The 17,278-nt window shown below is 42.4% G+C and overlaps 1 protein-coding gene across 8 annotated transcripts in view; it reads left to right on the forward strand.

Annotated features, from left to right (window-relative positions):
* The window catches only part of TENM1 (teneurin transmembrane protein 1), an 895,307-nt gene that overhangs the window by 628,163 nt on the left and 249,866 nt on the right, over window positions 1-17,278 (forward strand). The window lies entirely within an intron of this gene.

A 17,278-nucleotide genomic window follows, 5' to 3' on the forward strand; every position in this document is an offset into this window, starting at 1 on the left:
AGTGGTTAGCAATAACACTAACTGAACTCATTTGTTTGCTTTTATTGTCTTTAAAATAAATAAATAAATAAAAAAGTAATGGAAACACAAGAGGAAAGTATAAAGTTTCTACTTTGTACTTTCCCGTAGACATTTTTTGCTGACAAGCATCGCGCATACTTAATAGTGATTATTGGGCTGAGAATGCTGACATAGCAAAAGAGGATGAATTCTGCAAAGCTGTTTTAAATACTTAGACTTTATACCCGAGTTTGTTTCAGGCAAGAAAAAATCCCAATGCATTTCACTTACTAGCAGGACTTTGAGTGAGAGATGGGCAGAATTAGGTTGGTGCTGTGCTGTGCTGTTTGTCAAGAGCTGGATGGAAATGGTGCCTCATTCTCAGCAGTTCTCGGTGCTAAACAAGGTTTCCTTCCTCTAGCTATTCAGCTGTTTCCAGTAATAAGTTGACTATTGCATTCTTTTTGTAGATATGATACTCATTCTATCACGTTCATTTAGGGAATGCTCTCATTCCCTAAATACAGATCAGCTGAAGCCACTGGAAAGATAACTGCTGTTCCTTCAGAGTGCTCTGGCTGGGATGTCCACCCAGGGACCAGATTCTGCTGTTCTCAGAAGAGCACCACAGAGCAGCGCAGAATCAGAGCCTCTTCGTTTCTATCCTTGTTTATTTCTGGAGACATCTTAACCACGCGTAGTTTAAAGCCAGCTGTTGTAAGAGCTGTATGTACCCGCAAAGAATAAGGGTTTCTTTTGTGTGCATCTTAACTATGATTAGGCCTCCAGTCCTGATCAAAGCTTAGCTGGAAGTCTATTAATAATGGGGTTGGGAATTGTTGGAGCTGAAATGAGAAATAGACCCTTTAATGATTGCTTTAGTAGCAAATTTCATGCTAATGTTTAGTGTTCAGCCTGCAGCTTTGTGTTCCATGTAACTCTATAAAGCCGAGATATAAAAATATAACTAGATTCTATGTGTGGGAGGAATTTCTGCATTTTTTTTCCCTAGAAAGTAGAAATTTGCATAGATGAAAACAATTCTACTTGTACTATTTTTGAAGCCAAAAATATATGTGTGTTTGTAAAAACCATAAACAAAACACACCCTTTGAGAGCCAGATGTTTGCTAAGGGAATGCAGTGACAGAACTCGTGCTCTAGGAGCATATTCAGACACGTGCTTTTGGGAAACAGATTGCATCTACAGTGATGGGGTTTGGTAGTTTTTTTGTTTGGTTGTTTTGTTTATTGTGGACAGTGCATCTTCATTCCATAATCATACAGTGTGCTGTAGGCGGCTGTAAAGCCTGTATTTTATTAGGTCATCTTGAAAGGAATTAATGCAATTATTTCTCTCTTTTTTCCCCTGTTTTTGATAATAGAGATCTTTAACCTTAATTTACATCAAATTCTAAAGCCAGTATCAATTTTCAAAGAAAATCATCTTGACAGGTAAAGATATTGATGTAGGCAAACGTTTAGACAATTTTGCATTGTATTTTCACTTTAAAAAAATAGAGTTTTGTCCTTTTAAAGGTTGGCATAGGACGTCCATCTCACATGCAAGTATTCCTTGTATTGCTGATATAGGGCGAAGTTCCTATTCATGGGATTCTGGGAATGCCCTAGCTATGTGTAGCCCCAGGCATTTCACAGAGCAGCATTACGTGGGCATGGAGTGATTCCAGATGTAGGCACAGGACTTTGTTTGGTCTTTCTGCTATATACCGAGATGTCTTTTACTAGGGAACAAGAAATGACCGTTTTATCTTACTTTGAGCATTTGCTTCCTCCCATCTGTTTTCAGTGCAGTGCAATAGCAGTAACTCAGGGCTCAGCTTGTAAAAGGCCAAGCCCTTACAGAGTTCTTCCCAAGACTGATGCAGTGCATGTCACTGGCCTGTCTCCTTTGGCATCTGCAGTCACATTTTACCTCCGTGTTAGTGCCTGCACTGTTAACATAACAAACAGCATGTTGGTTAGATGGTAGCATTTAGGAAGGTGTCCTTAAGCTATGCAACCTTCCTTCTTAGGCAGAAGGGAGATTAATCTGAGTCATCCTTAATAAGAGTTGACAGAAGACTTCTTGTCACATGCCAAATTGCCGAACCTTCGAGCTCCTGCTCACCTAGAAGCATTAACATGAATATTTACAACATGTGAGGCAGGGAATTCTCTGCAGATCTACTGATGCTGAATGCTTTTCTAGGGCAGCTTATTTCTGTGGCTACTTGTGACTCAAGTTCTGTGTATATGTAATAATTTCTACAGTGTTCTTTTGTCTCTGAACTTTCTTAATTTTCTAGCAGCACACTCCATTACAGTTGTACAGTGCAATTTTCTTCAGCAATGATATTTGCCATTCAGCATCATGTTCACAAATCCTTCGCTGCTGACTTGCTCTCTTGTGCAGATCAGCAGTGGCTTACTTCATTAACATCACAGCTACTTTCTTCTGCTTCCCAAGCATTTTGTGCATGTAAACCCAAGCGCAGCTGAGATACCTGTGTAGTGAGGACAAGCTCTTTCCTTTCCCTACCAAGCTACCCATAAAACAGGGCAGGTAAGACGTGCAGTTTGCAGAGTGGAGGAGGAACGTGGTGACTCTCAGAGCACCGTTATTCTGCACAAGACCACTGAAAGATATGGAGTGAGTGAGTGTATGTGGGATGTTTCTTCCTGACCTTTTAGAGCAGCAGCCAGTAACCACATCCTGCTGGCAGAGGCTTCTTACCAGCTCTGAATGTTTTCAGGTATTTACAAACGCTGCAAACCAGGGAATGAAGGGTGGGAGGAGAGTAAACATCCCTCCTGAAAGGAAAGGGTTTTTTTGGAAAGCATGAGATCACTGGCAGTTGTGAAAGGCAGGTGCCCATCTCCTAACCTCAGTAAGAAGGCACTTGATACAGGAGAATATAAAAAAGGATGTTCACTGAACAGAATATAATGCAATTCAGCCATAGGTTAAAGAAAGGTCATTTTCTTGCCTTGTTGGCTGGAAAGAGACAGCAGAGCCCTAACATATAATAGTGTTCTGTGACAGTAAAAGGAGCCTCTTGGTGCTTTGGGAAAGGGAAGTGACATTTTACTTGCTCGTGAAAGAAACAGAGCTTCACATTAAACATCTATTACAGTCCTCCTACTTTTCCCAATGTAAATAAAATTAACAGGAGCTGAATTGTTATCCGCACAACGTCCCCAAGGAAAAGTGATTCACCAAGACAACAGCGGATCCTAATAGTAAGGCAGGGATAATGGTTCTGATTTTTTTTAAAGGCTGCTAACATGTGTACATATATATATACACATACATCTGTGTGTGTATGTATGTGTGTATGCACAGATATGTGTAAAGGCAACAGATAAAAGCCATATATGTCTGTTTCTTTCTTCTTTTTCTTTTTTCTTCGTATGATTCTTCAACTGAAGAAAGCAAGCTGAGCTAAATGGAGTGGTTACGCAAGGGCTAAGGAGAATGTGTTCTTGCAAGTGCTGTGGCAGGGTAATCACCAGAGATACTCGTGTAGCAGGTGTACGATACATGGCTTTAAGTAGCTCAGAGTTTTGAGAGCTTGTTCCAACAAGCGAAGAGTGGCACAGATTCATTCCTCCTAGCTGGTGGACCTAGGTGGTTGTGGTCATCCTGCTCTCCTGGGGTTGTCCCTGGGGACACAGAGGCTATTGACTGTGTTTTTGGAGGTTCATCAAAATTAGTTGTTGCAGAATACCAGTTTCCAAACAATTTGTTGCCCTCAGTCCCTCTTCTAGTGTTCTTGAAAGGCTATTGATAGCGGTGCCTAAATTTGGAGAAAGGGCAATATCCTTATCAGCAGCACCTACACTGAAAAAGACATGGCAAACAGGAATTGGCCAGTAACTCCTCACTGAAATGCTTTTTATCCTGTCTAGAAGTGTTAAGAGGCCCGACTGAGAAGGTGCTTTATGTAGTGATGGTTTAGTAAATACAACAACCACCTGGTTTGAAGAAGTATTTCTGAGTGGAAATGACTAGTTTCTAGTGAGGCTGAGGATTTTTTTTTTTAACTTGCTTGTGCTTTAATGCAGTTGCATTGTATTTTTCACAGATAGTTGAACAAATTCATGTTCAACATTGAACCTCTGTCTGAATTAGCATTGTATCTTTATCTACCTAAAATGTTTTCCCTAGTGTGGTATTGTACTTTAATATGGAAATAAATGGCCAAGATGTTCATAAAGCCATAAGAAAAATGGCTAAATGACTGCATCTCCATGTCTGTCTTCCATCATGGAGGTAAAGTTGAACACAAAATGAAAAAAAATTAGTTTAGCTAAATTAGCTCTACCAACGGGAAAGAAAAAAAAATAAAAATAAGACTTCAGAAACTGATTTTAAAAACAGGTGAGAAGATTTCAATTGCAATTTGCAAGGTTAGTTGTTTAAAAATGAAATCATTGTATACCTGTTAATGATTTTTTCCTGAAGAGATGCTACATTTTATGGAAAACAATGCTTACTAAGATGCAGGTAAGGGGCTACATGTAGTGAGAAGGCTAAAAATGTCCATAATGTTAAAAGGCAGAATATGTAAAAATGTGAATAATGTTCAAGCAACAGAGGAAATTATTTCCTGTTCTTAAGTCCAAATAAAGGAATGCTGTGACATAAAGGGATTGAATTCCACAAGAACACAGGAGGCATAATCGTATGGTTTTAGTCTGTGACATTTCCTTGTGGAGGTGAACCTTTAGACACAAAGATGGGGAACGTTCCTACTCTCCAGGGCCAGCAGAACATTTTACTGCACTTTGTGAAGTGCTGAAGAAAATGGTATAATCAATTTGCAAAAAGCATAAGGTTGTGGATGGAGAACTTATCTTAAATTTGTCTCTGTCAAGAAGACTCCAACACTTACAAGTGGTAAAAATGGATAGAAGCATAATATATTTCCAGTTTGCACTACAGAAGACTCTCGGTACTTGCAGGAGAAATTTCTAGCAAACATCCATTACAAAAGATTCTCTATTGAAATGAGAACAAAGGTTCCACTCGAAAGATCTCAGAGGATTCAAATGTACCTTTTCATAGGCGACATGCTGATACAAGCCAGTTCTCAAGGGGTTGCGTCAAGGCATAAATCAGCAGTAATTTCAACCCTGCAAGATCATAGCATTATCATGAACAGGAGGAAAATCGATCTGACACCAGCTCAAATAATAGCACTTCTGGAAGTCACACTATATAGTACAAGTCCATTGGGAGGGTCTGCTTGTCAGAACAGTGGCACTTGAAGACACTGAATACTTTGGCAGACATCAAAGCAAGAAGAAAAGGAGCAGTAAGATGAGTTCACAGGCATGATGGTGTCAGGCATACTAATAGCAACCAGAGTGATACTTCAAATGAAGGTGGTGCAGATGTTGGTTGTGTGGTCAGGCGGTAATCAGGTTTTCTTTAAATATATATATATATATATATATATATACACTTCAAATGCCTGAATAACTTTTTAAGCTTTAACGTAGATGATGTCAGAACTGCACAGTAATTCATGGCATTTCTTCCTAGAGTTAGAAGAGCAAAAGTTAAGAAAACCAGGTATTTAGGAAAGGAGTGACAAGTTAATTTTCTGTGTGTAGTGAATAGTGTTTAGAACTACTTATGAAGATAAGTAGTTCTTCTTACACAGCTGCTATAATAACTTGATTGAATATTTGTATTCTTGCTAGACATTGAAGTGTAGATCACATGCCTAATTTAAGTACTGTGACATTTTAGGCTATACTGGAAACAAACCTGACACTAAATCAGTACTGCTTCTAGAAATCCTTGAAGTCCTAATGCAGCAAAAATAAATGAAGAAGCAGTTCCTTCCCCAAAACACTGACAATGATATTACCAAGCAACAACAAAGCTGAGGAATAAGCAAGACTACAGAGATTCTGATAATATTTAAGATACTGTGTCCTGTTGGCAAAATTGAGTTGGGAGCCTTCGGCATTTTGTTTCAGAGATTTTTGTTTTGTAGGGTTTTTTTGGTTCTTTAAGTGGGACAGAAAATTTCTGAGGCCCCCTGGGATGTTCCATGACATCTTGTAGGATCTTTCTTAGACAGGAGAAAGAAAACAGTGCCAGAAAGAAATAACGTTTACCAGTAAAATTCCCTTTTTGTGCTTTTGTTCACTGTGATGTCAACTGATCAAAGCTTTTGTTTCATCAAGTATGATGATGCTTAAACATGGCCTTGTGCTTTGATATGTCCAGAAGTACTCTGGTGAATGTCTGTTTGTTCAATGAAGGCTTCTTCCTTTATTCTAATTTAAAACACGAAAAATGGGAATGGAGACAAAATTCTCAGCTTGATATTTCAAACGCCATTGCCAAGGCAACTAGTATCAGTGACAAGCCATCTAATGCTTTAATTGTTTTCTTAGATGGTCCATGGTATTGATGTGTTGTAAATTGTTCTCATGTGCTGACCTTATTATACTACAAAATTTAAATTGGTATCTCAAGAAATTAATAATATCTGAATGGAACATGTTATTTTCAATTTTTGTAATCTCACAGATACTAAATTGGGTTTTTAAAAATTACATTGTTGCTAATTAGGGCTTACTGGGTCTTCTTAATTAAGCACACAGTTGGAAAAGAGACACAGCAATAATTATCTCAATTTGATGGCCATACAATTTTTGTTATCATCAAATAGCCAAAAAACAATTCCGTTTTTCTTGTTACATGTAAATGAATACAATATTTCCTCTATGTCTGTGTATTTTAAAACAGCATGCCTCACAAAAGACAATACTTGTTTACTAAGCTAAGATGCCATTTCTCCTACTGGCTTACACATAAGTACATGTACATTGCAGTTTATTGTGTTCTGTTGTTAGAGAAATGATAGCACTTGCGTAGTATGTGCATGTGTATATAATGTATATAGCATATATTTATACACACTAAAAAATATGATTTTTTTTTTACCTCTAGTTCAGAAGAAATCCAAGTGAAACTATATTTTCATAGAACTCAGTTATTAAAAGGAGTCTCCTAATTTCATGTTTTAAAAATGCAAAATTTTGTCCTTGACTGCAAAACAGTAACCATGGCAGTGGAGAGCAACCAGAGCTTCCACTGAAGAGAATTTTATTAGTTCATCTGGATATGTTCAGGACAAACAAGTGTCTGGTGTATATTGGAAATATCCTGTGTGATGGCAGAAAGCTTAGCTGTCCCCAGCATACTTGAATGTGAAAGGCAATGACCCTTTCTTCAATTCTAGTCTCATTTTAAAACATCTTTTACTAAGAAAATGCAACCTTGACCATACATATGTTTTTTACTCCCTGGAGTGAAAAATGACTTTTGCAGAATCCATATAGAAATGTTGATGCCATAAACTCAGCCTACACTCTCTAAACTTCCTTTACCTCTTTCCCTATATTATCCCTGCTTTGCAGTTAGGAAGTAGTTAGAAAGTTGCAAAGGCATTAGGTGATGTTCCTGTGTTCTGTATGGAATCAGCAGACATCAGGCACTCAGTGTTACTTAAACACGGGCTTTCTTCACATTCTGCAGCATTCCCAGATGAAGCTTTGAGATGCAGAGATACTTTTCAACACTTCTCATGGTGATTTCATTATTTGAAATTAAAAGTTCTCACCAGGAGTTATCCTGCAATAAGACTGGGAATTGTATTACCTAAAGCACAGTTTTCCAGAAAGACTTAGAGTTCGGAGGATATTCTGAACCTGGCCAGGATGGATTGCCATGAGTCATGGAAGTGTTTCATCCCTCGGCAGCAGAGCCTGATCTTTTGTGCTTGAACCCCAATTGACCTAAGCTCGCTAACATCAAAGGGCTTGTTTCTGAAAGCAAGCATGAGGGCGTTGTGTCATTTTGCAGTCAGTGGTGATTCTCCAAGTAAAGTGAAGGGCGCTTCTTGGCCAAGAGTTGGGTATTGCACTTGAGTTGCTGCCATAACGTATGCTTCTCAGTTCACTGTCAGGCTTGCTGTATGTCACATTCTGCCACAACCTGACTTACCTTCTTCATGATTTTATTCTCTAGTGGCTTCTCAGTGAAATTTTTGATAAAATGAACAACTCTCTGAACCACCTTGTTAACTAGAATTAAACTAGACTTTGACTAATTTTAAATGAAGACCATAAGATGTGAAAATGAACCATGATCCCTCTTGTGTCTGTCACGACATAAAAATGTATGGAGAAGTGTAATCCACCCACACATTAAAGCCACATGCCCTCTAGGGAGCGTTTTTAACCTGTGGTATTTCCCTGAAAGCTGCCTTTTGAACTTCCACGTCTGATGTAGTCCATTTTAAGTCAGGATTATTTCATTGTCTCAATATTTTCAATTCTTGTACACAGAGAAATACTGGCCACATCATACACAAAGGCATAACATTGCCTTTGAATATCTTTTGATGTGCTTCTATTTTACAATCCACTGAGTATGTTTGCATAAATTTTGTTTGCTTTTTGTTTTGTTTGTTTTTTAAATTCATCTGAGTCTTTCTTCGGTTGTTTGTGGGTTGCTTCAATTACTTTTTCTTGGTTAGTGTATGACTTTTTTTTTCTTCCAGTGAAAAGTGGTATCTGCTTCCATTCTGCAAACTTAAATAGTCTTTCTAGATGTCTTCCTATTGCTGTCTAATTTCATACACCATCTACTGATTTGTTCCTACTCTATTGCTGCTCAGCCATTTTGACTGGTATCCTTCTCCATGTGTATAACTGTTCTGTAAAATGTAGAACCTGAGGGATGAAAGGACTTCCTTTGTTTATAATACCCAAACAAATATTTGAGGGATATAGTAACGATGGTCTGCACAAGGTCACAAGATTGTTTTGCTTTGTTGTTTTGCTGTTTGTTTGTTTTTCTTCTTGGTATTGCATTTCTCAAAGATCTATATCAGGAGTGTTTGCTTTTGTTTTGCCTTTTGTATTTTATAATTTTATATATCAGAATAGACTTGCAGAATAACAGCACTATTGTTTTTGCCTTCAGCTGTCCAGTGATGCAATTTCTGCTTAGTTGTTCATTTTCAGAAATCAGTGGTCTGAAGATATAATAAGCAAATGCTAACTTTCAGATAACAGTATATGTTGAATGGAAAGAAATGTGTGAGGGAATTAAGCAAATGTGCAGGTGGGGTTGATAGGACAGCCCTCTGAGAGTGCGAAATGGAATTACACGAGGCTGTCTTCTGAATTTAGGTTGCAAACAATGAGTCTTTCCTGGTTATATTTCAGCATCATAACTGCAATTACATTTTAATTCTATGTATTTTGGAGTATATGAGTATTGGACCTAATCCTCAGTTGAGGCCAAAACAGGTTACAGTGCTTCATGTTCTTGTTCCTGACCTCTAAATAAGTCTGGCTTTACTGGTAGCCAGCAGGATATACCAGTGGTGATCTGATGGGGTTGATGGTGGGTAGTCAGTACAGAGATCTTACGAAATGGGCACCTGATCAGAGCATCCTGATGGGAATTTATACAAAGCCCTGTTAAAGTGATGTGATCTCTGTGGCGTTGTTGTGCTTGAGTGCAGAGCTTCTGTGCAGTATAGATGTATACCCTGAGTTTTCTCATAAAGTACCTATTGATCAGTATGTGCAAACAGCCTTGGCATAGGCTGTCTGGTAAGCCACAGCCGTCCTGATTTTGTTATGTTTCTAAGCAAGTAGGATCTGGAATTAGATGGTCTTTAAGGTCCCTTCCAACCCAAACCATTCTGTGATTATGTGATCCTGATCTATGGAGAACGTGAAAATGGGCGGATGATGTAAGAGGGTTTTAATGCAAGTGGAATGTGAAAATCATTTCTGAACAGACGTACAACATGCGTTTAAAACAACATACGCATAAAACATACATTAAAACCCTAAATCCATATACACATCTGTATTAGTTCCATGACTTAATGTGGTGTACAATGAAACACTGTTTCATTGGGAATTAAAATTAGTTATGTATTCCATAAATCTAATTCTAAACTGTGTGATCTGTTTTAAAGTATGGTTGAGTATTATCTGCATTTTAGCACCTAAATAAATGCATTATTTCTATATTTTATGTATTAAGTGTAACATGTTTATGTATCTTGATAAAAACTATATTTTGTTAAATATTCTGTTAAGCATTGCAATGAAAGAACACTAATGAAAAGATCAAAAAAGCAGTCTGTGAGGAGGAGAGCACTGTAAGCTTTGATGAGACTTTATTATTTTGCTGACAAGGTCAACTTGATATTGATCAGCTGGGTGTTTTGTTTAGTTACTTGAAGGCCAGTTATTTGAGAAAACCCTTGTAAATATCCAGGCAACATTCTTTAAACTCCTGGTTTACTCCAGCATTTTGGGTTATTGTTTATTGAGTTGTGTTTCTCCAAACAAAACACGGAATAAGGTCAAGTATTTGATTGCCAGTGTTTCAATTCAACTTACCATAACTCACCATCATTCATTAAATTTAAAGGAATCTCTTGCTGTGGAAAAGCTTGAAGATGTAGTCAGTATTTTGTTGGGTGTTCCTGGTTTGTAAAAGCATTTTGTGTTGAAAAATTTTATGAAGTATTTTTCCAGCTCTTGCAAATGATTTATCACCTCCTTTCACATCAGGCCAGGTAGCTGTGGCTTTATGGCACATTAATGCCCTAAGGAAAACTAAAAGAAGCACAAGCATAGTTGTAATGTGGAAGGAGGCCAGAGCTTCCCGTGACACCTGAGGCTCCAGGCTGTTGGTGCCAGTAGCACTGGCATGGGGTGGAAAGGGGAGAGTTGGCTGGACAGGCTGCAGTTGGTCTTCCTTCTGACATTTTTTTTTCTGTTGTTGTTATTTTACACCAGTGTGCTCTAAAACTGCCCTGATGAGCTCAGTTTGTCAGGTTTGCTGTGCTTTCTGAAGAGGGACACACTGCGTGTGTCTGAGGCACCTCGTGCTTGCTGCTCCATGGCAAAATTTCTCTCGTCTCCTGCATCTTCTTGGTAGAGGCCCTTATAATTCCTCCTCATTTTTACCTGATTTCTCCAGCATCATTTCCATGTGTTGTGTCAGACAGGATGTATGGGGACGCTTTTCCCTGTCAGTAACCGTCTCTACAGAGCCATCGGATAATCTTTTAAGCCAACCCTGTGCCTCTAAGTCACGGCACCTTTGCGCTCTTGTATCTCAGGTGAGAGTATTAAAGCAACTCATAAAGTAAGTACTTCTTTGGGAAATGTTGGCAAATAATAGTGAATTATTTAGGCAAATAGCTTTTGAAAAGCAAATAGCACTTAGTAGGAACTTGTCTACAAAAGCGTCTTAACACCAACTTGATACAGTGCGATCAATCCTGAGCACGAAACCTTGAGCTTGTTGTTGAAATCCCAGCATGTTTGCCCGCCAGCTTGTCTCTGGCAGACAGGCAGCTTGCTCAGCTTGGCTCTTCAGTTCTCCTTTTCTCTCCTGAGGAGCTTTAATTGACTTGGGTGCTCTGAAACTGACTTTGCAGTGTAAGAGATCTGAACTTTATATATACATGTATATATGTACAATATATACATGCTAAAGCTCTTTATTCAGATGCTGTGTTGCATTTGTTTCTGGAGAGCTATTCCATCTCAGGTTAAACAACTGGATAAACCTCCCCAAGAGTCTGTTTTGAGCAAAGCCGTATCTTTAACCTCTTTCTGCACGTGGCGGGTAGAAGAGCAGGGCGGGGCAGGCTCACCACACTGCCCCCACTGAGAGCAGAGCTCTCTCCTCCTGCCATGCCACCAGGATCAGCAGGCCTGGCTTTTGTGCTCCTTTCGCCATGTTAGAAGCCTCATTTATTCCCTCCTTGCTCCATGCACTGTGTTTTTGCCACTCCTGCTTAGGATGCCAATCGTTTCAGAAGCACTGAGAGCCCACACAAGCAAGAGATGAACTTTTGCTGTGCTGGAACACAGTAACAGCTGCCATCAGTGGTTTTTCAAGATTTCAGTCAATTTCAGAAGTTAAATTTATCTCTGTAGTCCTCTAACAAAATGTGTTCTCTGTAATGTTTTTGTTTCTCTTTTGTCTCTTTTCTCTTTTTCTGTGGTCGCTTTTGGAGTAGCACGCTCGCAGCTGGGGACATGCAGGGTTACAGGTCCCTGGTGCACCTGGGGGCAGTTGGGCTGGTACCAGATCAGGCATTAAATTACCTCTCTCTGCCGCTGATCTTATAATCATTACAAAGCTGTCAGCAATTGCTTTTTCATTCATAGAATCATAGAATATCCTGAGTTGGAAGGGACCCATAAGGATCATCAAGTCCAACTCCTGGCACCGCACAGGTCTACCCAAAAGTTTAGACCATGGGACTAAGTGCACAGTCCCATCGCTTCTTAAATTCAGACAGGCTTGGTGCAGTGACTACTTCACTGGGGAGCCTGTTCCAGTGTGTGACCACCCTCTCGATGAAGAACCTCCTCCTGATGTCCAGCCTAAACTTCCCCTGCCTCAGCTTCACCCCATTCCCACGGGTCCTATCACTGGTGTTTACGGAGAATAGATCACCTGCCTCTCCACTCCCCCTCGCAAGGAAGTTGTAGACCACAATGAGGTCCCCCCTCAGCTTCCCATTCTCCAGGCTGAACAGGCCCAGTGACCTCAGCCACTCCTCATACGTCTTCCCTTCCAGGCCCTTCACCATCTTCGTCGCCCTCCTCTGGACACTCTCCAACAGTTTAACGTCCTTTTTGTACTGTGGTGCCCAGAACTGCACACAGTACTCGAGGTGAGGCCGCACCAGCACAGAGCAGAGCGGGATGATCACTTCCATCGACCGACTAGCAATGCCGTGCTTGATGCATCCCAGGATACGGTTGGCCTTCCTGGCTGCCAGGGCACACTGCTGGCTCATATTCAGCTTGCTGTCAACCACGACCCCCAGATCCCTCTCTGTGGGGCTGCTCTCCAGCGTCTCGTCACCCAGTCTGTATGTATAGCCAGGGTTGCCCCGTCCCAGGTGCAGGACCCAGCTCTTGCTTTTGTTAAACTTCATGCGGTTGGTGATCACCCAGCTCTCCAACCTGTCTAGATCTCTCTGCAAGGCCTTTCCACCCTCATCCGAGTCCACAACTCCTCCAAGTTTGGTGTCATCGGCAAATTTGCTCAAAACACCTTCTAGTCCTACATCATTTATAAAAACATTGAAGAGGACTGGCCCTAATAATGGAGCCTCAAGGGACCCCACTAGTGACCATCCGCCAGCCTGATGTGGCCCCATTTACCACAGCCCTTTGAGCCCTGCCCGTCAGCCAATTGCTCACCCATCATATGATGTTTTTGTTAAGTTGTATGCTGGACATTTTGTCCAGTAGGATCCTACGTCAAAAGCTTTGCTGAAGTCCAAAAAGATCACATCAGCTGGTTTCCCTTGGTCAACTAGATGGGTGTTCTTATCATAAAAGGAAATCAAATTTGTTAGGCAGGACCTACCCCTCATGAACCCATGTTGGCTGGGTTCAATGACTGCATTGTCCCTCAGGTGCACTTCAATAACCTCAAGAATGATCTTCTCCATAATTTTACCAGGCACTGACATGAGACTGACAGCCCTGTAATTGCTAGGGTCTTCTTTCTTGTCCTTCTTGAAAATTGGCACAACATTTGCCAGCTTCCAGTCTCCTGGGACCTCTCCAGATTCCCAAGATCATTGAAAAATAACTGAGAGAGGTCCTGTGATGACATCAGCCAGCTCTTTAAGCACCCTGGGATGAATCCCATCTGGACCCATGGACTTGTATGGATCCAAGTGAAGCAGCAAATCCCACACACGTTCAGGATCAGTTGGGAGTTTGTCATTCCCACCGTCATGGTCCTCTAGCTCAGGGCACCCTGGGGTCCCGAAGCTCATCATCAGTGTTGAAGACAGAGGCGAAGAAGGCATTAAACATTTCTGCTTTGCCTATGTCATAGGCTGTGAGGAGACCTTCCCCATCAAGTAGCGGACCTGTGTTTTCTTTGGTTCTCCTTTTTCTGTTCACATATCTGAAAAAAAACGTTTTTATTGTCTCCCACAGACATGGCCAGCTTCAACTCTAGTTGGGCTTGGCCACATGAATTTTCTCCCTACAAACACGAACAGCATCCCTGTATTCCTTCCTCGTCACCTGACCCTCCTTCCAGCAGCCGTACACTTTCTTTTTTGCCTAAGCTCCAGTAGAAGATCCCTGGTCAGCCAGACCGGCCTCCTGCCCTGCCTGCCTGACTTCTGATATTTTGGAATTGCCTGATCTTGTGCTTCTAGGAGGCAGTGCTTAAAGATTGACCAGCACTGGTGGACACCAATGCCTTCAAAAGCAGTTTCCCAGGGGACCTTGCTGACTAGTTCCCTGAGCAGCCTGCAGTCTGCTTTCCCCATATCTGGGGCTGAAGTTTTGGTGGCAGTTTTCCTTCTGTCACCATAAATTCTGAACTCAACCACTTCATGGTCACCATGACTGAGACAGCTGCCAATTGCCACACCTCCCATAAGACCCTCTCTGTTCTCCAGCAACAGATCTAGGAGGACACCTTTCCTAGTTGGCTCCCTTAGCACCTGCACCAAGAAGTTACCATCTAGGTGCTTCATGAACCTCCTGGACTTGCTCGTGTCAGCTGTGTGGTGATCCCAGCTGACGTCTGGCAAGTTGAAGTCACCCATAAGGACAAGGGGAGTTGATCTCGAGGCATCTCTTAGTTCTGCAAAGAATAATTAATCGGTATTGTCATCCTGGCCAGGTAGTCTGTAATAGACTCCCACAACGACATCCCCTTTATTTGTTTGTCCCTTATTCCTTTTCCAGAGGCTCTCAACTTTGCCATCGCCAACTTGAAGTTCCACACAGTCCAGCCTATCCTTTACATCCATCGCCACCCCGCAACCTCACCTACCCTGCCTGTCCCTCCTGAAGAGCTTGTTACCATCTATTGCAACACACCAGTGACAGGACTCATCCCACCAGGTTTTGCTTATGCCAATAATGTCATAGCTGTGGGACTGGGCCAAGACTTCTAGCTCTTCCATTTTATTCCTCATACTGCATGCGTTTGTGTAGAAGCACTTAAAATGCACCTCCCTACACGCAGCACCTTGTGGAGTCGACCAAAGAACCTCACTAGCACACAGTCCCTCTGATTCTAGCGCACCACCCCTTAGCTCATCACCGGTGTGCCTGGTTTTATCCCCTTCCCCCTTTGACTCTAGTTTAAAGCCCTATCTATCAGCCCTGCCAACTCCTGACCAAAAATCCTTACCCCTCTCTGAGAGAGGCACATCCCATCTGGTGCCAGCAGGCCTGGTGTCACGTAGGCCTTCCTGTGATTGAAAAACCCAAAGTTCTGCCATTGCACCAGTCCTGAAGCCACGTGTTAATGTGATGAGGCCGCCTGTCAGCATCGATACCCCTTATCGGAAGGACAGAGGCAAACACAACCTATGGCCTTGATCCTTTATGTAGTCGCCCCAAAACCCTAAAGTTCCTTTTGATTGCTCTCGGATTTCTCATTGCTACCTCGTCATTACCAGTCTGAAAGACCAGTAGCGAGTAGTAGTCAGTGGGCCGTACCAGGCGCTTGACTTTCTTAGCGAAGTCTCTCACCTGAGCCCCAGGGAGGCAACAGACTTCGCTGTGGGTTGGGTCCGGTCAGCATATCAGGCCTTCTGTCCCTTTCAGGAGGCCCCCATGACAATAACCCTTCTTTCTTCTTTTGACAGACGATGTAGCAATGCAGGGGGTAGGTTGCCTTGCCTTAGGCACCCTCTCCAACTGGGACGGGCTTTCATCTACATTGTTGTTTAGATTGTCGTGTTCTAGACCCTCATACCTGTTATATAAAGGTAGATGAGAAGGAGAGGTGGGCAGGGACAGGGCTCGCCTACCACCCTGAACAGGAACCTGCCTCCATTCCCCCCCTTGGCCTAGGTCCCCTCCTACTGCCTGGTGGGGTGAGGGAACTTTTGTCTTCTGCGTAGCAGGAGACACTTGTGCTGTGGCAGGCTCGTGCGTCTGTCTCAGAGCAGGTAGAGAACACCTCCACCAGTCAATTTCCCTCTCCAACTCCCTGATGCTCCTGAGCCTGCTCACCTCCTCCCAAAGCTCCACTACCTGGCTGAGCAGCTCTTCAACCTGGGCACACCTCCCACAGGCATACCCCTCGCTGCTGCTGTCAGATACCGACAGAAGACTCGGGCACACCCTGCAGCCCAAAACCTGGATGGGCGGTGTGTTTCCCCGAGCCCTCCGTCTGAGTAGCCACATTGGTGACCGGCTGGAGAGGCCGCAAGAGATGCGGAGGCCATGGTTTTCTGCCTGGTTGATACCATGGCCAGGTTCCTTGCAAGCAGGTTACAAGTACTGGAGGGAAAGACCGCTGCAAAAGAGTGGTGAGGAGCCCAACCTGCTCACCCTGCCTGCACGAACTGCCGCACCCCACCCTTCTGACACACCATGCCGTTTGTCCCTCCTGGTCACCACACTCCCTAGGGGCTGCTTTTGAACGGCTGGGGAGGGGGCGCTGCTGGCCCTGCCTATGCCTCGTCAGCCTCCCTCGCGAGGGCTGCCGGGTCTTGGCGGCTCCCTCGGCTGCTTCGAGTGGCCTCGATGCCGAAAAAAAAAAAAAGCCCTGTCTCTCTCAATCCCCTGCTCCGCTGCAGAACGTGTCTGCCCCGGAGCTGATCGCCTTGGCAAGCATTAAGCAAAATCTCCAAACTTCTATGGTTTTGGTTGTCCAGCACTGATATTTACAGCCGCCTTTCTTGTTATGTTTAGTTTTCTAGGGTAATAGCATCAGTTAATATATATATAAAAAATACAAGCTTGCTTTACCAGAGCTAACTGCCTGTAAACTGTACTTCTGCTGTAAAAGGTGTTCCATGCACCCCTGTCATCTCATCACAGAGTTGGCATTAAAATGCACGATGGGAACAGCTTCATGAAAGCAAGGTTGCAGAGCAAGTGCACAGGTTGCATGTGCATCTGCAGCCCACATGTTTGTAATCATATTGGATTTGAACATCATTTCAATGATACTCCCAACTGCAAGCTGCATCTTGGAAGGTTTCACTGAGGATCAGTGTGGCCCCCACCTCAGTAAGAGTTTAGATGGGATGTGGAGGAAAAAGGGGGTTGTGCTGCAGGGCAGAAGCTTCTTCTTGAAATGTCCACACAATCTGAAAGGGCAATGTCCTCCTTCTGAACTACTGTGTGCGCTCCCAGAGTATCAGAGGGGCATATACTTGTTTTTACTAGGTCTTGATGGTTTTCTAACTGTG

Source organism: Oxyura jamaicensis, chromosome 4 (assembly GCF_011077185.1).
Source record: "Oxyura jamaicensis isolate SHBP4307 breed ruddy duck chromosome 4, BPBGC_Ojam_1.0, whole genome shotgun sequence".
Classification (NCBI taxonomy): Eukaryota; Metazoa; Chordata; class Aves; order Anseriformes; family Anatidae; genus Oxyura; species Oxyura jamaicensis.